Source organism: Hemiscyllium ocellatum, chromosome 16 (assembly GCF_020745735.1).
Source record: "Hemiscyllium ocellatum isolate sHemOce1 chromosome 16, sHemOce1.pat.X.cur, whole genome shotgun sequence".
In the NCBI taxonomy this organism is placed as follows: domain Eukaryota; kingdom Metazoa; phylum Chordata; class Chondrichthyes; order Orectolobiformes; family Hemiscylliidae; genus Hemiscyllium; species Hemiscyllium ocellatum.
This window is the reverse complement of record NC_083416.1, coordinates 81364102-81388366: the sequence shown is the minus strand read 5'-3', so window position 1 is coordinate 81388366 and position 24265 is coordinate 81364102. Positions and strand designations below refer to the sequence as shown.

Genomic DNA, 24265 nt, shown 5'->3' with positions numbered 1-24265 from the left:
AATGGTTGAATTAATTCCAATACATTTGATCCTCTTAGGATAATGAGGGAGATTAGAGAAGGATCATTCCTCTTTCTTTGGTTTGAATTTTTGCTGCCTTCAATTTTTAAAGAGAAGGTCCTGCTGAAACAGCTAAGGATTCAGACTTCATCTCAAGATGCACACCTATATTTTGCAGAAAAATAAGTGGCATTAGGCGAGTGTGTTTCACCCAGTTGTCGAACTCAAACTTTTGTACTGGATAAAGGTTGTCATGACTCAAGATGAAACTTGTCATGTCATTTAATTTAAGGCTATCTCTGCTAATTACCTAAAATAGGATTTGTAAATATAACTATGATCAGTGCTGTAACATGAGATTAAGAGGTGGACATTTATGTCTGTTCCGCTATTCAGTGGAATAGTGGTTCATCTGTAACTGAAATCTATTCTGCCTTTTGGGTCTTTTGTTACATTTTTGCTAACCAAAAAGGTTATCAATCAGATCTGTCAAGTTTTTAAATTTTCAATGTGTTAGCATCATTTGCTGTTCATGGAAGAGGTGAGATTTGATGTTGCTCTGTTTTGCTTCTTTTTTTTATATTTGGTTTAATAATGAAAAAGGCAACCTTCGTCTGCTCAGTTTGAGAGGAGCTGCCACAGTTTGAACTACAAGGTTTTTGTCTTTGTAGCTTTAGCTGCAAACCCGTTTTGATTGACTTATTGTTGTCACATATACTAAGATACAGTGATGTGAAGGAGCCGGTGTTTGACTGAGGTAGACAAAGTTAAAAATCACACAACACCAGGTTATAGTCCAACAGGTTTATTTGGAAGCACTAGCTTTCTGGGCACTGCTCCTTCATCAGATAGCTATGGAACAGGATCATAAGATTAGTGTCATGCAACTGAAATTATATATTGAACAAATCTAGATTGCTGTCAAGTTTTTCATCTTTTAGAATGGGTTGCAAATTTCAGTTCATTAATATGTAAGTCCCAGAATTTCTTTTATATTACATCCTCGAGATAACTTAAGGTGACATCTCAGCTCAGACAATGCAATAAAGGTGTGAGGTTAGAGTCTGTCTGTATTCCAAAGTAGGAATTTATAAAATATTACATGGACTGACTGCCTGCAGATTGTGCCCTTTTTGAGCAGGTAAGGATACCCCAAGGCATGGTACATTGGTGAGACAAAGCAGATGCTACAACAACAGATGAGTAGACACTGTGCAAATATTGCCAGACAGGGATGTTCCCTCCCAATTGGGGAACACTTCAGCGGTCTGAGACATTTGGCATTGGACCTTTTGGATGCCCATCCTCCAAGGCAGACTTCGGGATATGCAATTGCGCAGAGTGGTCGGGCAGAGGGTGATAGCCAAGTTCAAAATCCATGAGGGTATCCTCAACCGGGACCATGGGTTCATGTTGTTATCCTGTTCCACACACCCCCCCCCCCCCCCCCCCCCAATCGATTCAAAAGACAGTGTAGTTTTACCTTGTCCATCTTTTATTCCAGGCCCTGGAGGGAGAGAGAATGATCGCCCATGTGCACAGAGGACTCTAATCTCAACCAATCCCCAGTACCGCGCAGAGGATCCGAACCTCAATCACATCCAACCCCAACCCCCACCCCAGGGACTCTAACCTTAGTACTGCGCAGAGGACTCTAACCTCAACCAAACCCACCGCAGGCAACTCTAACTCCAGTACCGCGCAGAGGACTCGAACCTCACTCACAAACCCCCTACCCCAAATGCAGCGCAGAGGACTGGTATCCTTGCCTGCTGGCATGTTTGCAAAACTGTGCCTCTTGACTGAACTGATTACCATTTTAAGGATTCTATAGAATAGAGCACGATTGAACTGACCATCTCCAGCACACAGGAATATCGAGAGGGGCCAAGCTTTAAAATCTTTTCTTGTGGGCCCGTTCGTCTCAAGACACCGACGTTCCAGGCGGCCACTGACATCGTCCAATCATAAGTATTGGTTTAGATCCTGCCGACTGTGCCAATCTTATTGTCCCGTTCTCTTCTCAGTCGAAGCAAAATGCTCAGAGACAGTGTAGGTTTACATTCTTCATCTTTATTTCAAGCCCTGGAGGGAGAGAGAATGGTCGCCCATGTGCACAGGGACATGTGTTCACCGTCTTCTCTGGGACAGCATTTCCCAATGAACTATATAGTCATTTTATAGGGAGGAACATCCAGACAAGGCAACATACATATTAATTGGATGACCGTTACAATCAGCGAGCATCAATAGTAAAGACTAAGCCATCTGCTGTTAGACAATGAATAACTGTCTTCACATAATGAATGCCATTTCATCTTGTTAAATGGCTCTACATAATGACTACTTTTTCACCTTGTTAATCCCTTCCCTTGCCTGCAGCACCCCATTGTTAACTGTAAGTTCTTATCTGATCTGAGTCCTGCTCAGCTGAACCTCTTGTTTCACAAAACTCAGAACGTAACTCCTTATATGCATTCTCAGTGTCACATTACAGGTGACCCCACTCCACTATTTGCTCTCATGCTCGCTTCTCCCTCTCATTCTCTCACTCACGCGCACACTCTCTCTTACCCACATGCGCGCGCGCACACACCCTCTCACAGGTTTATACTCCTTCACATTCTCACACACCATTTACCAAGCATGCACACACACAGTTACGCACTGTTTCACATGCTCACATGTCCCCTCGCTCGCGCTCTTGTTCTGTCTCTCTTATGCACACACAGACTCATAAGTCCATGGGGTAAATTTGCATTTGCAGGATTATATTTATGGATGCATTCTGTTTTTCTGAAAAAGGGCACAATCTAGGCAGTCAGTCCATGTAATATTTTGTACGTTCCTACTTTGGAAATAGAGCCAGTCTGACTCAAGATTGGGAGACAGACAGACTCTAACCTCACACCTTTTAATGCATTGTCTGAGCTGAGATGTCGTTTTTTTTTGTGAAACCTTAAGTTATCTTGAGAATGTGATTTAAAAGGAGTTCTGGGATTTACATGTTAATGAACCAAAACCTCAACTCATTCTAAAAGATGAAAGACTTGAGAGCAATCTAGGTTTGTTTAATATATCACTTCAGTTGCATGGCACTGTAATCTTTAGCTATATATTCTGTACCTTATGATCTTGTTCCACAGCTATCTGATGAAGGAAGCTAGTGCTTCAAATAAATCTGTTGGACTATAACCTGGCGTTGTGATTTTTAACAAAGATACAGTGAGAAGTGTTGTTTTGTGCGCTATACAAGTGGATCGTATCTTACAAAGTGCATCAGGGTAGTGAACAGAGTGCAGATTACAGTGTTACAGCTGCAGAGAAGGTGCAGAGAAAGATCAAAATTAGCATTTGAGAAATCCATTCAAAAGTCTGACAATAGCGGGGAAGAAACTATTCTTGAATCTGTTTGTATGTGTATTCAAACTTTTATACCCTCTGTCAGACAAGAGGGTGGAAGACAGTATAATTTGGGTGGGAGGGATTTTTATGTTCAAGAAAATTACTGCAGATGCTGGAATCTGTACTGGAACCCAATAATACTGGAGATCACAGCAGGTCCGGCAGCATCCGTGTGGAGAGATTATGTTGTTTGCTTTCCTGGGCAGAGGGAAGTGTAGAGGAGTCAAAGGATGAAAAGCTGGTTTGCGTGATGGACTGGGCTGTGTTCACTACTCTCTGTAGTTTCTTGTGGTCTAACAGTTGTCAGACCATGCTGTGATGCATCCAGATACGATACTTTCTGTGGTGCGTCTGTAAAAATTGGTAAGGGTCCTGGTGAGCATGCTAATTTCCTTACCCTCCTGAGAAAGTAGAGATATATCACAGAATCCCTACAGCGTGGAAGCGGGCCAATTGGCCTGTCAATTTTATGCCAACTCTCAGAAGATCAGAGACATCTAGACACATCCAGACACATCCACCCAGACACACATCTCCTAACCCTATTCACTGTAACCCTGCATTCCGATGGCTAACCTACCTAGCCTGCACATTCCTGGACATTATAGGCAATTTAGTGTGGCCAATTTACCTTATGTGCACATCTATGGCCTGTGGGAGGAAACTGGAGCACCTGGAAGAAGTCCATGCAGATACAGGGAGAATGTACAAACTCCACACAGTTGTCCAAGGGTTGAATTGAACCTCAGTCCCTGGTGCGGTGAGACAACAGTACTAACCTCTGAGCTACTGTGCTTTCTTGACCTTTACATCAACATGGGTGGACCAGAACGGATTGTCGGTGATCACCCATCCCAACAACTTGACACTCTCAACCATCTCCACTTCAGCACCATTGATGCAGATAGGGGCGTGCCCTCCACTCTGCTTCCTGAAGTCGACCAGCTCCTTTGTCTAGCTGACATTGACGAGATTGGTGGCTATAAACAATGCCGTTATGTATTCAATCCCTTTTTTGTATTCCTTCTCGTCATTGTTCGGGATCTGACCGACGAGTGGTGTCTACAGCAAACTTGTAAATGAAGTTGGGGTGGAATTTGCCCCTATGGTTGAGTGTATAAGGAGTATAGTAGGGGGCTGAATATGCAGCCTTGCAGGACTCTGCTGTTGTGGATTATGTTGTCACCTATTCTTACCGATTTGCGATCCGTGGGTCAGGATGTCTGAAATAATTATGAAAGTCCGAGCCACCAAGTGGTAGTCATTGAGGCAGGCTGCATGATTATTCTTTGGTACCAGGATATAGTGGTCTTTTTGAAGTAGATGTGGACTTCAGATCATAGTAAGGAGAGATTAACAATGTCTGCAGATACTCTTGCCAGCTGGTCCACGCAGGATCTGAGTGCACAGCTGGGGACTCCATCTGGGCCAATCGCTTTCTGTGGGTTCACTCTGGAGAAGAGTGATCTAATATCAGCAACAGTGACCATGGGTACAAGTGCACCTGAGGCTGTTGGGATAGCTGACGTTGCTTTACTGACCGTCTTCTGTTCAAAGCAAGCATAGAAAGCATTGAGCTCATTGTTTGGAGATACTGATTCTGCTTGACTTCTCTGTGTCATATAAGCCTTACCACAAATGGCAGATGTCCATTTTGGTTGGTTTGGGTTTCAAGCTTATTTTGGTATTGCCTCTTGGCTTCTCTGGTCTTACCTGGATTTCCTGTTTAGGTTAGGTTTGCTTGACTTGTACACCTCAAACCTGGACATCAGTAGGGAGTGTGGATCTCATTTGGTGCATGGTTTTTGGGTGAGGAACATTTGGATTAACTACTTCGACTTGCAGTCCTTGATATACTTGCTGAGGAAGTCTGTGACATTGGTGGCATACTTGTTTAGGTTGGCCACTGAGCTCTTGAACATGGACCAGTCCACTGACTCTAAACAGTCCCATAGAAGCCATTCGGTTGCCTCAGCCCAACATTGCACTAGGTCCTCACGCTTCCATTTCTGCTTGTAAGGCGGTGGGAGGAGCGCAGTGTTGTGATCTGATTTTCCAAAATGCAGGTTGGAGTGGTCAGCATCTTTGGTTGTATAGCAATGGTCAAGGGTGTTCAGAACTCTGGTGGGATAGGTGACATATTGATAGTGTTTTGATGGCATGTTCTTGAGGCTGTCAACAAGTGTAGCATTGGATAAGCACAGCAGGTCAGGCAGTATCCAAGGAGCAGGAGAGTTGACGTTTTGGGCAAAAGGTCTTCCCGGCTCAGTGGTTAGCACTGCTGCCTTGCAGCACCAGGGTCCCAGGTTCAATTCCAGCGACTGTGCAAACTCCACACAGACATTCTCCCCGTGTCTGCGTGGGTTTCCTCTGGGTGCTCTGGTTTCCTCCCATAGTCCAAAGATGCGCAGGTCAGGTGAATTGGCTATGCTAAATTGCCCGTAGCATTAGGTGCATTTGTCAGAGGGAAATGGGACTGGGTGGGTAACTCTTCGGAGGGTAGGTGTGGACTTGTTGGGCCGAAGGGCCTGTTTCCACACTGTACAGAATTGAATCTAATCTAATAGGAATGTGGGCACTCATTCCTAATGAAAGATTTATGCCCGAAACATCAACTCTCCTCCTTTGATGCTGCCGGACCTGATGTGCTTATCCAGCACCACAGTTTTTTTGACTCTGATCTCCAGCATTTGTAGTCCTCACTTTCTCATGCTCTTGAGGTTGGCCTGGTTGAAGTCACTGACTATGGTGGACAAAGCGTTGGGGTGTTTCGTCTCAAGATTGTTTGTCACATTGTATACTTTAAGTGCACTCTTCACTTCTGCTTGTGATGGGATGTAGACTGCTGTCAGGATAGTGAAGGTGAACTTGCAAGATAGATAATGGGAACAGCACTTTACTGTAAGATATTCTTGGTCTGGGAAGCAGTAACTTGCCAGGGTTGCCCTGTCTGAGCACCAGGAGGTGTTGATCAGGGGGCATATCCCACTGCCTTTTGCCTTGTCCGAGGATGTCGAGCGGTCCATTCGTTTAAATTTAAGTATCAATCATTTCAATTACTAGGTCATTGTGCGAAAAAGATAACATTTAGGCATTGATTTTAAATTCGTTACTCACCATTTGAACCAGCAAATATTGTCCATGGTTAGAGCTTCCCTTTTCTGTCACTGTTCAGTGTTTACACATAGATTTATTTTCAGTCAGTTGCTTTTAAGTCTGAAGAATCAGAGAATCCCTACAGTGTGGAAACAGGCCATTTTGCCCTGCAAATCTACAACGACCTTTTGAAGAGTATCCCACCCAGACCCATTCCTCTATCCTATAACTCTACATTTCCCTGACTAATGCACCTAACCTACACATACCTGAACACTGTGCTACAATTTAGTGTAGCCAATTCACCTAACCTGCACATCTTTGGACTGTGGGAGGAAACCAGAGCATGCAGAGGAAACCCATGTGGACACTGGGAGAATGGGCAAATTCCACACAGTTACCTGAGACTGGAATCGAGCCTGGGTCCCTGGTGCTGTGAGACAGCAGTGCTAACCACTGAGCCACCGTGCACCCCAAAATTTGGAACGTTTCGCAAATTTGCATGTCATCCTTGTGCAAGGGCATGCTAATCTCCTCTGTAGTCATGTAAAGGTAAAAGGCAATAACAGATTTTAGAGAGAAAGGAACACCTTTTTGGAGAAGTACTCCAAGATATTTGAAATGTTTGATTAACCACAGAGGAATATTACACATCAAGGATGCAGTGTATTTACGGGTGGCACGGTGGTTAGTACTGCTGCCTCACAGCACCAGGGACCCGGGTTCAATTTCAGCCTCAGGCAACCGACTGTGTGGAGTTTGCACATTCTCCCTGTGTCTGTGTGGGTTTCCTCCTGGGTGCTCCGGTTTCACCCCACAGTCCAAAGATGTGCGGGTCAGGTGAATTGGCCATGCTAAATTGCCCGTAGTGTTAGGTGCATTTGGTCGATGGAAATGGGTCTGGATAGGTTACTGTTTGGAGGGTAGGTGTGGGCTTGTTGGGCCAAAGGGCCTGGTTCCACATTGTAGGGAATCTAATCTAATCTAAAAATCATATACAGCATGTGGCAATTTTATAGATAGCAAGAAATTTCCGGATAAGTTCCAGGACTGAATTTCAGATTTCTTTAAATTCCCATACAGGGTGTAGGTGTTGCTTGCTGGGCAGATCTCTATGGTCCATTGGGAAATTGAGGAGAGGCACCTTCTGAAACCACTTCAATCCATTTGGTGTAAATGCACTTACATTCTGTTTGGGGAGGGAGTTCCACAGTGGCTCTGTAGTCAAATGTAGTCTTTTTTTTTAGCCAGACCCATGTGGCTGTTATCTCCGCAGTCGCCACACAAGCATGACACTAAACCACTTAAACCAGTAGGTTTACAGCTTTGATTTCCTGTTGGTGTTGAGTCAGTTGATATAATTGAACAGGAATAAGCTACAATGACTGGTTTTCAAAAAAAATCTGGTTTCAAATTTCTCCAAGCCTTGTTTCTCCCCATCTGAGTAACTTATCTCAGTCCTACATTTTGAATTTTAAAAAATTCATTCATGGAATGAGGCTGTCACTGACTAGCCCAGCATTTATTGCCCATCCCAATCCCAGAGGGCAGTTAAGCGTTAACCACATTAATATGGATCTAGAATCACGTAGTCCAGACTAGGGAGAAATGGCAGTTTCCTTCCATAAAATACATGAGTGAACCAGATTGTTTTGTTTTTGGAAAACAAAACCATGGTTTCAAGGTCATCATTAAGACTTTTAATCCCAGATTATTATCCATCATCTGAGATGGTGGGATTCAAGCCAGAGTTTAAAACATTACCTGACACTCTTGATTAATAATCCAGCGATAATACCATTAACCCATTGCTTCCCCCTGGCCTTATGTATGTTCCCAGTTTTGATCGTTTCACCTTTGGTCATTCTTTCATCTGTCCAAGTGCAAAGAAGGACAGATATGTGGTACCACTACTGCCTGCAAATTCATTTGTTGTTAGCTGGGACAAGAGATTCTCTCTGCGCAGGCATTACTGTATTGCATGTAGTTTGGAAGACAGAAGGTAGGGCTAATTAGAGGGTTGCTAGCACAATGAGCTGAATAACCTCTTCCTGTGCTATATGATTCTATGCATAGGTCATTTCCTGAAAGGTCTTTTTAATATCTAACTTTTTAACACCTCATCTGGAAACAGTGCCGAGAGGGGTTGGTCATCTCAGTTGACGATTGAGACTAATGGCTAGTAAATGCAGAATGACGCCAAGAGAGCTGATACAATCCTTGTCCAGACTGGTTGTTCATGGGGGGGTCTGTCTCCTCGCCTTGCTCTGTACTTAGTGATATTCACTCAAGCAGACATGTCTAGTTGTTTCCCTGTAATAGAGAGAGATGCTTAAGGTTTTGTGTCGACTGTGGCTAATTGCCTATGTTCACGTGCAGATTTTGAGTGTAATATCAATCTTCTATTTTTGTATTTAAAGTTTTCCGTTTGCATTTTTTCCTCTTGGGTGAAGATATTGAGGGAAAAGGAATAATGTTGTTTCTGTTTCTTTCCTGGGATTATGCACAGAATGGTAAATGACCCATCTTCCTGTTGTGAGACACAGTCAGTGCTCTGCACAGGCACAGCAGATTCATTCATTCTCAAATTGAAAATCTTTTAAACAGATGAGCCATTCTGTCAACATGTGCTCAGACAGGGTGTGTTTGAATTTCTAAGTAGCTGCTGTTTATTTTATTACTTCTGTGCTCTTTTAAAATTCGAGTTTTTCTTTTAAATAAGTGCCATGTTTTAATTGGCTTTTTAAAGAACAGTTTTCATTAACTATTTCACCTTACTGTTTGGCTTCCAAAGCATGAAGAGGAAGGTAGATTTCTGATGAGGATGCTTTCATAATGTTAGCTTGTGTAACTTCAGAACTGAAATACAATGATCAGGCTGTTGGTCTGAAGTCTTGGTCAGCTCAAGTCAAGTTGTCACAAGGGTCTTGCTTGAAAACATCTGGTAAAACAAGGATGTATGAATCATTTGTGTTATCTGGATTTCCCAGCAAGCACCAATTAGCTTTTTATTGTGACCATGGCACCCATTACTGTCTGCTTAAAAATCACCTGCCTGAGAAGTTCTAATTAGAATGGGGACAGTTTATACATTTGCCCCTTATTAGGAAATGAGGAAGGTGAGCATTGCTAAGAAAGGAAACTTGCAGTTGAAACTTGTCTTGCACAGATCAGGACAGGATTACAACACTGCCAATTGTCCTGTAGGAATAAAGGGCACTGACTGGCAAGTCGACATTGGTCAAGGAGTTGCCACAGCATAGTAGCAGTATGAAATGGCTTGCTTCATTTACTGCTCAAAATCTTTGGAATACTGTGTTCTTCCAGGGTAACTGGAGATAGGTTAGTTGCTTATCTTGTTAGAAAGTGGTGGCATTGGGCCCGTTGGTGAGAATGCACAAGAGGACTGCTCTGATTGGGGTAACTCTTGAGTGTTATATTCTAACAGGGCAGTGCTGTCAAACCAAAAACACATTTTTGCCAAACACTCAAAAGTGGTCTTTGAATTTCAGTGGCAGAGAGATGCATAGGCCTGATATTCCCATGACTGACATATCAAATCAAGCACTGAACCTGAAGCCTTTATCATAAATTAGATTACTTTCCTGTTGTCTGGAAAAAAAAGTATGGTCTTGTACCACTTATAGTCTTTGCTACAGTATTTAGACTGCAAACTTACTATCCAAACAAATGAATGTTGCTTCATGCTGATACTGTTTCAGGACAATGAGCTCAGCCTGTGTTGCTGCTCTTCTGAGAAATTTTCTGCTAGTGTTCTTGGTGGAGTTCAAGCTCTTGCTGAAATGCAAGGCATTTGTATAATTCTTTCCGTGTCCTTGAGTTAGTCCAAATGCACTTTACAAGCAGTGGAGTACCCTTTTAAAGTGATGTAGAAATACCAAGCAATTTTTTCTTTGCAGAATTATTCCATTTGTTTATTTTAAGCAGTGTTATTAACTCCTCTGCAATTTCCTTTGACTGAAAAGCAGCATAATCTAGTTGATGGATGGCTGATAAAGTAATAAAGATATTGGAAATCTGAAATAAAAGCAAAGTGGAATGCAGAAATTACAAGAGAAACTCAGTAGATGTACAGAGAGACACAATGAACGTTTCTAATCTGATATGAGTTCAGCACTGAAAGGAGTTGGAATGCGATTTTTCATACTTTTGACAGAGATGGAGCAGGAGCAAGAGGGGACAGATGGTGTATATACCTGGTGCAAAGGATAAAGGGTTTGCCAGTTGGGTGAAAGAGAAACAAAATTGTAAACTGGGTGTAACTAGAAGGTATGAAGTAATGAAAATAGGTTCTCGCATTAGAGAACAAAAAGGAATAAAGCCAAATGTTGTTGGAAACGCTTGTAGACAGCATCTAAGAGAAGAATGTTGATTGTAAATCAGATGGTCAGTATGTCAGTATCTTTTTAGAGAGATGCTTATGATATTATTCTACATTGTATGTAAGAGTATTAAGCCATCTTACATTGGATAGTTTGAAGCATGGTGCACCAAAAGAAGCATACAGTTCTTTGCCGCTAATTAGTTTAATATAAGCCCAAACCTAAGTGTGCCTGTGAATGGAATATCTGTATCTATTATTGACCATGATAGACATACCATTGGCTTTACTAATGCCATGTTTTCCACACCTAGTTTTTTTTTCTTAAGTATTGCTACATCAGTATGTAAGTTAACCTGCTGAGCTTGAAGGTTTGTTTTCAGACATTTCGTCACTATACTAGGTAACATCATCAGTGAGAATGTCTGGTGAAGCATTGGTGGTATATCTCACCTCTCTATTTATATTTCTTGGTTTGTTTAGGTGGGTGATGTCATTTCTGGTTATTTTTCTCAAGAAATGTAGATAGGGTCTAAATTAATGTGTTTATTGATGGAGTATTGGTTATAATGCCATGCCTCTAAGAATTATTGTGCGTGTCTTTGTTTCATCTGTCCTAGGATGTGTGTGTTGACCCAGTCCTTCTTTGTCTGTGTGTATTGAAACTAATGATGGTGGGTCATGTCTTTTGGTGGCAAGTTTCCTGCTAGTTTGTCCGATGTAGTGGTTTTTTTCACAGTTCATAGAGTCTTGGAGATCTACAGCATGGAAACCGGCCCTTTGGTCCAACCCATCCATGCTGACCAGATATCCCAACCCAATCTAGTCCCACCTGCCAGCACCCGGCCCATATCCCTCCAAACCCTTCCTATTCATATATCCATCCAAATGCCTCTTAAATGTTGCAATTGTACTAGCCTCCACCACATCCTCTGGCAGCTCATTCCATACACGTATCACCCTCTGCGTGAAGAAGTTACCCCTTAGGTCTCTCTTATATCTTTCCCCTCTCACCCTAAACCTATGCCCTCTAGTTCTGGACACCCCGACCCCTGGGAAAATGCTTTGCCTATTTATCCTATCCATGCCCTTCATAATTTTGTAAACCTCGATAAGGTCATCCCTCAGCCTCCGACGCTCCAGGGAAAACAGGCCCCAGCTTGTCCAGCCTCTCCCTGTAGCTCAGATCCTCCAACCCTAGCAGCACCCTTGTAAATCTTTTCTGAACCCTTTCAAGTTTTACAACATCTTTTTGATAGGAAGGAGACCAGAATTGCATGCAATATTCTAACAGTGGCCTGACCAATGTCCTGTACAGCTGCAACATGACCTCCCAACTCCTGTACTGAATACTCTGACCAATAAAGGAAAGCATTCCAAACGTCGTCTTCACTATCCTATCTACTTGCAACTCCACTTTCAAGGAGCCATGAACTTGCACTCCAAGGTCACTTTGTTCAGCAACACTCCCTAGGACCTTACCATTAAATGTATGTCCTGCTAAGATTTGCTTTTCCAAAATGCAACACCTCACATTTAGCTGAATTAAGCTCCATCTGCCTCTTCTCAACCCATTGGCCCATCTGGTACAGATCCTTGTGTAATCTGAGGTAACCCTTTTCGCTGTCCATTACACCTCCAATTTTGGTGTCATCAGCAAACTTACTAACAATACCTCTTATGCTCGTATCCAAATTATTTATGTAAATGACAAAAAGTAGAGGATCCAGCATCGATCCTTGTGGCACTCCACTGGTCACAGGCCTCCAGTCTGAAAAACAACCCTCCACCACCACCCTCTGTCTTGTATCTTTGAGCCAGTTCTGTATCCAAATGGCTAGTTCTCCCTGTCTTCCATGAGATCTAACCTTGCTAATCAGTCTCCCATGGGAAACCTTGTCAAAAGCCTTCTTGAAGTCCATATAGATCCCATCTACTGCTCTGCCCTCATCAATCTTCTTTGTTACTTCTTCAAAAAACTCAATCAAGTTTATGAGACATGATTTCCCACGCACAAAGCCATGTTGACTATCCCGAATCAGTCCTTGCCTTTCCAAATACACGTGCATCCTGTTCCTCCAGGATTCCCTCCAACAACTTGCCCTCCACTGAGGTCAGGCTCACTAGTCTATAGTTCCCTGGCTTGTCTTTACCGCCCTTCTTAAACAGTGGCACCACGTTTGTCAACCTCCAGTCTTCCAGCACCTCACCTGTGACTATCGATGATACAAATATCTCAGCAAGAGGCCCAGCAATCACTTCTCTTGCTTCTCAGAGTTCTCGGGTACACCTGATAAGGTCCTGGGGATTTATCCACCTGCACCCATTTCAAGACATCCAGCACTTCCTCCTCTGTAATCTGGACATTTTGCAAGATGTCACCATCTATTTCCCTACAGATTATATCTTCCATATCCGTTTCCACTGTAAATCCTGATGCCAAATATTCATTTCGTATCTCCCCCATTTTCTGTGTCTTCACACAAAGGCCGCCTTGCTGATCTTTGAGGGGCCGTATTCTCTCCCTAGTAACCCATTTGTCCTTTAATATATTTGTAAAAACCTTTTGGATTCTCCTTAATTCTATTTGCCAAAGCTATCTCATGTCCTCGTTTTGCCCTCCTGATTTCCCTGTTAAGTATACCCCTACTTTCTTTATACTCTTCCTTGCATGCTATCTTGGTAAATGAAGTTAGTTTTGCTGGTGGTATCTACTTAATCCTTTAGGCTCACTTGTCGTTGTTTAAATGTGTTGGCAGATTAGTGGGCTATCTTGATGCCAAGGTGTCTGAGTAGTCTAGAAGTCATTTCTGATATGTCTTTGATGTAAGGTAATGAGGTTATAGTTTTTGGGTGCATTTTGTCTGCTTGTTTGGGTTTGTTTCTGAGGAATTGACGGATTGTGTTTATTGGGTACCTATTTTTCTTCTGCTTTTTATAGTTCTTGGGTGCTGCAGTGTGATGTAACTCATTGAAATAATGTCTTTATGCAGCTCTGTTTGTGGGTGTTGGGATGATTACTTCTGAAGTTAAGTATTTGGTCCCTGTGTGTTTTTCTGTAGACTCTCGTTTGAAGCTCTAAGCTAACTGTACGTTCAGCTGTCACGTCTAGGAATGGGAGTCTGTTGTCGTTCTCCTCCCCCATCTACATAGCAGACCCATAGTTCGGGTTGGATAAACACAATGGTGACGAAACATCTGAAAACAAGGCTTCAAGCTCAGCGAGCTAACTTACATACTAATCATCAATCTGAGTTACTAATCTTCTCAAAAATCACTGATTGCTACATCAGGTAAAGGTCCCTTCCTGGAGATAAAAGCCACATTAAGGAATGAGAAAGGAATTAAAGTGTACAGAAGACCCCTCCAAAAAAAATTGAAATCATCAGCTTTATTGATAGAGATGTCATTCACAGCATAAAAGGTGTGATACAGCTTCTTTGAACACAGACTAGTCCTAAGCTAGAATTCATTGTTTAATTGTAGGCACCACACTTTAGAAAGTGTATTGAAGAGGGATCAGATGAGGTTTTCTAGAATGATCCAACCCCTTCAGGATGGTCTCTGGGATCTCTGCTGCATCCTGGAAAAAAGGTTTGAATGATTCCCGTCTCCCAGCAACTTCCTCTGCCTGGCTGAGTTTGTCCTCACTATGAACAATTCTTTTAACTCCTCTTGCTTCGGATCAAAGGGGTAGCCGTGAGTACATGGAACGTTACTCCAGCTCCCACCTACAACACTTTCTCTGGTAAATCGATGACATCATCATTGCTGATTTCTTCTCTCAACTGGAATAGGAAAAACTTATCTATTTTCTTTCCACTTTCTATGCCAGTCTTGCATTTGCCTGGTCCATCTCTTATTCCTCCCTCCCCTGCCTCGACATGAGTAATGTGGTCTGTGAATTTTAGTGCCAATTCAATGATAGATTTGTAGGTCGTAAATCCCTAAGACTGGTGAATTGTATCAAATGATGTGCTCCTTTGGCTGATTGCAGTAGGCAAAGTACTGACCTTTATAACAAACAACTAGCCTGTGCTTAGAATACTCTTAGAATGTAGCTTCGAGCATTAGTTGTCATCAGAAAAGCACTTGTTGAACAATCTGAGTATGTTCATATTTAGACTATCAATGTAATTAGCTGAAAATGTGTTGCTGGTTAAAGCACAGCAGGTTAGGCAGCATCCAAGGAATAGGAAATTCGACGTTTCGGGCATAAGCCCTTCATCAGGAATGAGGAGAGTGTGCCAAGCAGGCTAAGATAAAAGGTAGGGAGGAGGGACTTGGGGGAGGGGCGATGGAGATGTGATAGGTGGAAGGAGGTCAAGGTGAGGGTGATAGGCCGGAGTGGGATGGGGCGGAGAGGTCAGGAAGAAGATTGCAGGTTAGGAGGGCGGTGCTGAGTTGAGGGAACCGACTGAGACAAGGTGGGGGGAGGGGAAATGAGGAAACTGGAGAAATCTGAGTTCATTCCTTGTGGTTGGAGGGTTCCCAGGCGGAAGATGAGGCGCTCCTCCTCCAGCCGTCGTGTTATGTTCTGCCGGTGGAGGAGTCCAAGGACCTGCATGTCCTCGGTGGAGTGGGAGAGAGAGTTAAAGTGTTGAGCCACGGGGTGGTTAGGTTGGTTGGTCCAGGCGTCCCAGAGGTGTTCTCTGAAGCGTTCCGCAAGTAAGCGGCCCGTCTCCCCAATATAGAGGAGGCCACATTGGGTGCAGCGGATGCAATAGATGATGTGTGTGGAGGTAAAGGTGAACTTGTGGCGGATATGGAAGGATCCCTTGGGGCCTTGGAGGGAAGTGAGGGAGGAGGTGTGGGCGCAAGTTTTACATTTCCTGCGGTTGCAGGGGAAGGTGCCGGGAGTGGAGGTTGGGTTGGTGGGGGGGTGGACCTGATGAGGGAGTCACGAAGGGAGTGGGCTTTGCGGAACGCTGATAGGGGAGGGAAATATATCCCTGGTGGTGGGGTCCGTTTGGAGGTGGCGGAAATGACGGCAGATGATGCGTTGTATACGGAGGTTGGTGGGGTGGTAGGTGAGAACCAGTGGGGTTCTGTCTTGGTGGCGGTTGGAGGAGCGGGGCTCAAGGGCGGAGGAGCGGGAAGTGGAGGAGATGCGATGGAGGGCATCGTCGATCACATCTGGGGGGAATCTGCGGTCCTTGAAGAAGGAGGCCATCTGGGCTGTGCGGTGTTGGAATTGGTCCTCCTGGGAGCAGATGCGGCGGAGACGAAGGAATTGGGAATATGGAATGGAGTTTACCTATCAATGTAATGAATCAGTTGGTTCACAATGTGGCTTTCTTGCTCTTGCTGGAAGCTACGTATGTTCATAGACGTGGTTCTGTCCTGAATGGGCAAAAGGGACATCTGCAGATATTACACCTCTTTGAATTCGCAAAAAGGTAGAGAACACTGTCTTCACCCCCCCCCCCCCCACCTCAATAGCTCCCTGATGTATTTGCCACAGCAAGTGTAGACTGAACAGAATTGACTAGCCAACAAACCAAACTTTTTTTTAATACAGTATCCAGTGCTCCTTTTGAAATCTGGTGTTAGAAACATTAGATGAATACAATGAGGAGGAGGCCATTTGGCCCTTCATGCCTGCTCTGCCATTCATTATGATACGTGTTTGCAGGTAAAGTGACGGCTGGAAAATGGGAAGCCTTCAGAAATGAGATAACTAGAGTCCAGATGAAGTATATTCCTGTTTAGAATAAAAGGAAAGGCTGGTAGGTACAGAGAATGCTGGATGACTGAAGAAATTGAGGGTTTGGTTAAGAAAAACAAGGAGGCATATGTCACGTGTAGACAGGATAGATTGAGTGAATCCTCAGAGTATAAAGACAGTAGGAGTATATTTAAAAGGAAATCCGGAGGGCAAAAAGGGGACACAAGTTAGTTTTGGTAAATAGGGTTAAGGAGAATCCAAAGGGTTTTTACAAATACTTTCAGGACAAGAGGATAAGTAGGGAGACAAGAGGTCTATGCGTGGAGCCGCAGGAGATGGGGCAGATACTAAATGCGTATTTTGCATTCGTATTTACTGTGGAAAAGGGCATGGAAGATATAGATTTTAGGGAAATAGATGGTGACATCTTGAAAAATGTCCATATTACAGAGGAGGAAGTGCTGGATGTCTTGAAATGCATGAAAGTGGATAAATCCCCACGATCCGATCAAGTGTGCCCTAGAACTCTGGGGGAAGCTAAGGAAGTGATTGCTGGGCCTCTTGTTGAGATATTTTTATCATCGATAATCACAGGTGAGGTACTGGAAGATGAGGTTGGCTGACATGGTGCCACTGTTTAAGAAAGGTGGTAAGGACAAGCCAGGGAATTATAGACCAGTGAGTCTGACCTCGGTGATGGGCAAGTTGTTGGAGGGAATCCTGAGGGACAGAATGTGCATGTATTTGGAAAGGCAAGACTGATTCGGGATAGTCAACATGGCTTTGTGCGTCGGAAATCATATCTCTCAGACTTGAATGAGTTTTTTTTTGAAGAAGTAACAAAGAGAATTGATGAAGTCCGAGCAGTAGATGTGATCTATATGGACTTCAGTAAGGCGTTTGACAAGGTTCCCCATGGGAGATTGGTGAGCAAGGTTAGATTTCATGAATACAGGGAGAACTAGCCATTTGGATACAGAACTGGCTCAAAGGTCGAAGACAGAGGGTGGTGGTGGAGGGTTGTTTTTCAGACTGGAGGCCTGTGAACAGTGGAGTGCCACAAGGATCAGTGTTGGGTCCTCTACTTTTTGTTATTGATATCAATGATTTGGATGTGAACATAAGAGCTATAGTTAGTAAGTTTGCAGATGACGCCAAAATTGGAGGTGTAGTGGACAGCAAATAAGGTCATCTTAGATTATAACGGAATCTTGATCAGATGGGCCAATGGGCTAAGAAGTGGCAAATAGAGTTTAATCTAGATAAATGTGAGGTGCTGCATTTTGGGAAAACCAATCTTACACAATTAATGGTAAGGTCCTAGGGAGTGTTGCTGAACAACAAGACCTTGGAGTGAAGGTTCATTACTCCTTGTAAGTGGAGTCGCAGGTAGATAGGATAGTGAAGGCGGCGTTTGATATGCTTTCCTTTATTGGTCAGAGTATTGATTACAAGAGTTGGGAGGTCATGGTGCGGCTGGACACGACATTGGTTAGGCCACTTTTGGAATATTGCATGCAATTCTGGTCTCCTTCCTATAGGAAAGATGTTGTGAAACTTGAAGAGGTTCAGAAAAGATTTACAAGGATGTTGCCAGGGTTGGAGGACTTGAGCTACAGGGAGAGGATGAACAGGCTGGAGCCTGTTTTCCCTGGAGCATCGGAGGCTGAGGGGTGACCTTATAGAGGTTTATAAAATTATGAGGGGCATGGATAGGATAAATAGACAAAATCTTTTCCCTGGGGTCGGGGTGTCCAGAACTAGAGGGCATAGGTTTAGGATGAGAGGGGAAAGATATAAAAGGTACCTAAGGGGCAACTTCACACAGAGGGTGCTATGTGTATGGAATGAGCTGCCAGAGGAAGTGGTGGAAGCTGGTACAATTGCGACATTTAAAAGGCATCTGGATCGGTATATGAATAGGAAGGGTTTGGAGGGATATGGGCCGGGTATTGGCAGGTGGGACTAGATTGGGTTGGGATATCTCGTCGGCATGGACGAGTTGGACCGAAGGGTCTGTTTCTGTGCTGTACATCTATGATTCTATGACTGACCATTCAATTCAATAGCCTGTTCCTACTCCAGAAAATTCAAGCTAATTTCTTCCATCTGTCCAGATTAGTGCAACAAGAAAACATTTCATGTGACTTATTTTTAAACTGGATCTTGATCAGATGGATCAATGGGCTGAGGAGTGGCAGATGAAGTTTAATTTAGATAAATGCAAGGTGCTGCATTTTGGGAAAGCAAGTCTTAGCAGCACTTGTACACTTAATGGTAAGGTCCTGGGGGGTGTTTCTGAACAAAGAAACCTTGGAGTGCAGGTTTATATCTCCTGAAAGTAGTGTCGCAGGTAGATAAGATAGAAAAGAAGGCGTTTGGTATGCTTTCCTTTATTGGTCCGAGCATAGGGTATAGGGGTTAGGAGGTCATGTTGTGGCTGTACAGGACATTGGTTAGGCCACATTTGGAATATTGCGTACAGTTTGGTCTCCTTCCTATCGGAAGGACGTTGCGAAATTTGAAAGGGGTAGGTAAAGATTTACAAGGACTTTGCCAGGGTTTGAGGTTTGGAGATATAGGGAGAGGCTAACTAGGCTAAGGCTGTTTTCCCTGGAGTGTCAAAGGCTGAGGGGGTGACCTAATTGAGGTTTATATAATCATGAGGGGCATGGATAGGATAAATAGACAGAGTCTTTTACCTGGGTTGGGTGAGTCCAGAACCAGAGGGCATAGATTTAGGGCGAGAGAGGAAAGATATAAAAGGGACCTAAGGGGGCACCTTTTCACAAAGAGGATGGTACATGTATGAAATGAGCACCAGAGTTGAGTGGTGGAGGCTGGTACAATTGCAACATTTAAAAGGCATCAGAATGGGTATATGAATAGGAAAGGTTTAGAGGGATATGGGCCAAGTGCTGACAAATGGGACTAGATGAGGTGAGGATGTCTAGTCGGCATAGACGAGTTGGACAGAAGGGTCGTTTTCCATGCTGTACATCTCTCTGACTCTAAATCTTCAAGTTCTGCCTTACTGTAAAATTATATTGAGAATAATAATATTTAAAATTTTACAAAATAAAAATAAAGCATTTGTTTACAAGTCACTTTCCAGAAGTGCTGCAAATGGAATGCATTGCATTGTGCATTTATTATTTGTTTATTCATAGACAGTTAATTATGTGCCACAGGATCTCGGAAAATATTGTAATCTTTGAGTAGCTAATCAGCATGGCACTTGATGTAACTTCTGTCAGAAGTTCCTGGACTGGGCTTTGAAAGTGCAGTAGTTAGAAATGTCATCAACTGAACCACGTGAGCAATTAAAAGCAAAGTTGGTGAACTGAATCATATGAATAGAGTATGCTGGAAATATTCCAGCAGCGTCAGTGGAGAATTGTATTTTTTAAACCAGTATGTTCAGCTATAACACATCTCTGAAGCAGATGGGAGCTGAACCCAGGCCTCTTGGCTCAGAGATAGGGAGAGCACCACAAGAACCCCTTTTGTGGAGAGTGAAACAGAGTTAAACTTTTAGGTCAATTGGCCTTTATCACATTCATTGATGAAAAGCACTAACTCTGTTACTTTTTCAGGTGTTGCCTGATTTCCTGAGTTCATAAATTTGTTTTGTTTCATGTTTTCTGGGTCTGCAGTATTTTATGTTAGTGAAGTCTCACAGACTTGCTGATCAACATTGCATCCACTACGTTGAACACTAATTTGTCTGATAGATTGAAGTAGTCTTTGGCAAATGACTTACGAATCAACATTTGTGTTTCACCAGGCCAGTTTTGATTTTGACTGGCAATTTGTTCTGATGACCAATCTGTTCACTTTCTTTACAAATGTAGGAGGTGGCGGAAATGCCATCAGTTGTGCAGGGAAAGAAAATCGAACACCAAACATGAAATATTTTTGTGGGACATTTCTATGTTTCAAATGCATCAACACCCTCTGGTGGAAGCAAGTTGCCACTGCTTCTAATGCCATTGGTACTTGATGTAATTTATATTGTGGGTAAAAAATGAGGTCTGCAGATGCTGGAGATCACAGCTGAAAATGTGTTGCTGGTCAAAGCACAGCAGGCCAGGCAGCATCTCAGGAACAGGAAATTCGACGTTTCGAGCATAAGCCCTTCATCAGGAATGAGAGAGAGTAGCCAAGCAGGCTAAGATAAAAGGTAGGGAGGAGGGACTTGGGGGAGGGACGATGGAGGTGGGATAGGTGGAAGGAGGTCAAGGTGAGGGTGATAGGCTGGAGTGGGGTGGGGGCGGAGAGGTCAGGAAGGAGATTGCAGGAAGGAGATTGTAGGTTAGGAGGGCGGTGCTGAGTTGAGGGAACCGACTGAGACAAGGTGGGGGGAAGGGAAATGAGGAAACTGGAGAAATCTGAATTCATACCTTGTGGTTGGAGGGTTCCCAGGCGGAAGATGAGGCGCTCCTCCTCCAGCCGTCGTGTTATGTTCTGCCGGTGGAGGAGTCCAAGGACCTGCATGTCCTCGGTGGAGTGGGAGCGAGAGTTAAAGTGTTGAGCCACGGGGTGGTTGGGTTGGTTGGTCCGGGCGGCCCAGAGGTGTTCTCTGAAGCGTTCCGCAAGTAAGCGGCCTGTCTCCCCAATATAAAGGAGGCCACATCGGGTGCAGCGGATGCAATAGATGATGTGTGTGGAGGTACAGGTGAACTTGTGGCGGATATGGAAGGATCCCTTGGGACCTTGGAGGGAAGTGAGTGTCGAGGTGTGGGCGCAAGTTTTACATTTCCTGCGGTTGCAGGGGAAAGTGCCGGGGGTGGAGGTTGGGTTGGTGGCGGGTGTGGATCTGACGAGGGAGTCACGAAGGGAGTGGTCCTTGCGGAACGCTGATAGGGGAGGGGAGGGAAATATATCCTTGGTGGTGGGGTCCGTTTGGAGGTGGCGGAAATGACGGCGGATGATACGTTGTATGCGGAGGTTGGTGGGGTGGTAGGTGAGAACCAGTGGGGTTCTGTCTTGGTGGCGGTTGGAGGAGCGGGGCTCAAGGGCGGAGGAGCGGGAAGTGGAGGAGATGCGGTGGAGGGCATCGTCGATCACGTCTGGGGGGAATCTGCGGTCCTTGAAGAAGGAGGCCATCTGGGCTGTGCGGTGTTGGAACTGGTCCTCCTGGGAGCAGATGCGGCGGAGACGAAGGAATTGGGAATATGGGATGGAGTTTTTGCAGGGGGCAGGGTGGGAGGAGGTGTAGTCCAGGTAGCTGTGGGAGTCGGTCGGTTTATAGTAGATGTCTGTGTTGAGTCGGTCGCCCGAGATAGAGATGGAAAGGTCTAGGAAGGGGAGGGAAGAGTCTGAGACAGTCCAGGTGAATTTAAAGTCGGGATGGAAGGTGTTAGTAAAGTTGATGAACTGTTCAACCTCCTCGTGGGAGCACGAGGCAGCGCGATACAGTCATCGATGTAGCGGAGGAAAAGGTGGGGGGTGGTGCCAGTGTAGTTGCGGAAGATGGACTGTTCCACATATCCTACGAAGAGGCAGGCATAGCTGGGGCCCATGTGGGTGCCCATGGCAACTCCTTTAGTTTGGAGGAAGTGGGAGGATTGAAAAGAGAAGTTATTCAGGGTGAGGACCAGTTCAGTCAGTCGAAGGAGGGTGTCAGTGGAAGGGTACTGGTTGGTGCGGCGGGAAAGGAAGAAGCGGAGGGCTTTGAGTCCTTCGTGATGGGGGATGGAGGTGTACGGGGACTGGATGTCCATAGTGAAAATAAGGCGTTGGGGACCGGGGAAGCGAAAATCCTGGAGGAGGTGGAGGGCGTGGGTGGTGTCCCGGACGTAGGTGGGGAGTTTCCGTAGTGAAAATAACTCCCCACCGACATTCGGGACACCACCCACGCCCTCCACCTCCAGGATTTTCGCTTCCCCGGTCCCCAACGCCTTATTTTCACTATGGACATCCAGTCCCCGTACACCTCCATCCCCCATCACGAAGGACTCAAAGCCCTCCGCTTCTTCCTTTCCCGCCGCACCAACCAGTACCCTTCCACTGTCACCCTCCTTCGACTGACTGAACTGGTCCTCACCCTGAATAACTTCTCTTTTCAATCCTCCCACTTCCTCCAAACTAAAGGAGTTGCCATGGGCACCCACATGGGCCCCAGCTATGCCTGCCTCTTCGTAGGATATGTGGAACAGTCCATCTTCCGCAACTACACTGGCACCACCCCCCACCTTTTCCTCCGCTACATCGATGACTGTATCGGCGCTGCCTCGTGCTCCCACGAGGAAGTTGAACAGTTCATCAACTTTACTAACACCTTCCATCCCGAGCTTAAATTCACCTGGACTGTCTCAGACTCCTCCCTCCCCTTCCTAGACCTTTCCATCTCTATCTCGGGCGACCAACTCAACACAGACATCTACTATAAACCGACTGACTCCCACAGCTACCTGGACTACACCTCCTCCCACCCTGCCCCCTGCAAAAACGCCATCCCATATTCCCAATTCCTTCGTCTCCGCCGCATCTGCTCCCAGGAGGACCAGTTCCAACACCGCACAGCCCAGATGGCCTCCTTCTTCAAGGACCGCAGATTCCCCCCAGACGTGATCGACGATGCCCTCCACCGCATCTCCTCCACTTCCCGCTCCTCCGCCCTTGAGCCCCGCTCCTCCAACCGCCACCAAGACAGAACCCCACTGGTTCTCACCTACCACCCCACCAACCTCCGCATACAACGTATCATCCGCCGTCATTTCCGCCACCTCCAAACGGACCCCACCACCAAGGATATATTTCCCTCCCCTCCCCTATCAGCGTTCCGCAAGGACCACTCCCTTCGTGACTCCCTCGTCAGATCCACACCCGCCACCAACCCAACCTCCACCCCCGGCACTTTCCCCTGCAACCGCAGGAAATGTAAAACTTGCGCCCACACCTCCACACTCACTTCCCTCCAAGGTCCCAAGGGATCCTTCCATATCCGCCACAAGTTCACCTGTACCTCCACACACATCATCTATTGCATCCGCTGCACCCGATGTGGCCTCCTCTATATTGGGGAGACAGGCCGCTTACTTGCGGAACGCTTCAGAGAACACCTCTGGGCCGCCCGGACCAACCAACCCAACCACCCCGTGGCTCAACACTTTAACTCTCTCTCCCACTCCACCGAGGACATGCAGGTCCTTGGACTCCTCCACCGGCAGAACATAACAACACGACGGCTGGAGGAGGAGCGCCTCATCTTCCGCCTGGGAACCCTCCAACCACAAGGGATGAATTCAGATTTCTCCAGTTTCCTCATTTCCCCTCCCCCACCTTGTCTCAGTCGGTTCCCTCAACTCAGCACCGCCCTCCTAACCTACAATCTCCTTGCTGACATCTCCGCCCCCACCCCACTCCGGCCTATCACCCTCACCTTGACCTCCTTCCACCTATCCCACCTCCATCACTCCTCCCCCAAGTCCCTCCTCCCTACCTTCTATCTTAGCCTGCTTGGCTACTCTCTCTCATTCCTGATGAAGGGCTTATGCTCGAAACGTCGAATTCCCTATTCCTGTAATTTATATTGTGGGCAGTGTTTTCACGAGTGTTTTACATAAATTAAGTGTTTCTACTATATTCACTGAAACATTTAATAGCTTATTCTATAAGGAGCCTCCTTGTTTAAACAATGCAAGAAAGAAAAACATAAGGAAATCATAGTCCTTTCAGATTAACATTGGGTTGTAGGCATTAATGTTTTATTAAAGACTGACTGACTGAACTGGTTAGCTGGTAATGTG

General features: G+C 45.1%; 1 protein-coding gene and 1 non-coding gene across 2 annotated transcripts in view; one reads left to right on the top strand and one right to left on the bottom strand.

Annotated features, from left to right (window-relative positions):
• LOC132823514 (protein diaphanous homolog 1-like) overlaps positions 1–24265 on the top strand; it is a 342084-nt gene that overhangs the window by 54621 nt on the left and 263198 nt on the right. The gene's annotated exons all lie outside the window — the stretch shown is intronic.
• On the bottom strand, positions 6976–7078 carry LOC132823569 (U6 spliceosomal RNA). Its single transcript, XR_009645565.1, has one exon. It is a non-coding gene; the product is annotated as a U6 spliceosomal RNA (small nuclear RNA).